This window comes from Ceratina calcarata, unplaced genomic scaffold (assembly GCF_001652005.2).
Source record: "Ceratina calcarata isolate Rehan_Ccalc_2016 unplaced genomic scaffold, ASM165200v1 scaffold312.2, whole genome shotgun sequence".
Taxonomy (NCBI): Eukaryota; Metazoa; Arthropoda; class Insecta; order Hymenoptera; family Apidae; genus Ceratina; species Ceratina calcarata.
The window spans coordinates 3,079-3,870 of NW_017153780.1; the positions used below are offsets into that span (position 1 = coordinate 3,079).

A 792-nucleotide genomic window follows, 5' to 3' on the forward strand; every position below is an offset into this window, starting at 1 on the left:
TATAACTGCTGTCAATTACACTTGGTAGAGTGTCAGTTTTCGTTATCATAACTTATTATCAAAATCACTTAATCGTTAGCATAATTGCTTTATTACGTTATCACGATTATTGACTTTTAAAAATGATCTGACTTGAGAACTCGCATTGCGGCGTACAACGCCGAGCGGAACGAAGCGAGTGAGCGAGAGAGAGAGAGAAAGAGAGAGGGAGAGAGAGAAGAAGAGAGAGCGAGCATGCCCGCGGCTGAGCCTGGGTTCGTAGTAGGGAAGCCAGCCGACGTTCACTCAGTGCGACAGCACGCGTGACCTCGAGCGGATCGGTCGGTTCGAACGAGCTTAAATCGGTAAATCGCGCGTTGATCAAACTCGCTGCTAATCAGTGCGCCAGTGTTATACACGTGAAACCCGGATTCTCGTCATCCGTGAGCTCGCGACGTTCCTTCAGTTAACAGGAGCTTTACGGTTGATAATCGAAGGTGAGACCGAGACCTCGGCGAAGGAGTCCTTTGATAGCCCTTTGAATCGAGCCACTGACGTGGAAAATTGTTCGGCTTAGAGTAATTATAGGGAATAGAAGTAGATCGGATTTTTCTAGGATTTTCAAGTCATTTTTTAGTTACTGGATTTATCTATTAATTTCCAGATTTTGTTAATTGGTCTCGACTTGATTCACAGGATTTTTAATCAAATCTGTGATACATTTGGGCCACTGATCTGGAAAATTGTCGGAGTCTCTATTATTATAGCAAATAGAAGTGAGATGGACTTCCCTGGGTTTTTAAAACATTTTTT

At 43.4% G+C, this 792-nt stretch overlaps 1 protein-coding gene across 1 annotated transcript in view; it reads left to right on the forward strand.

Moving 5' to 3' along the window:
• The first annotated feature begins 300 nt into the window (after positions 1-300).
• LOC108624544 (uncharacterized) overlaps positions 301-792 on the forward strand; it is a 7,817-nt gene continuing 7,325 nt past the window's right edge. Inside the window, exon 1 of the mRNA XM_018023937.2 lies at positions 301-476. The gene's annotated coding sequence lies outside the window, so the exon portion shown is untranslated. The remainder of the gene's footprint in view (positions 477-792) is intronic.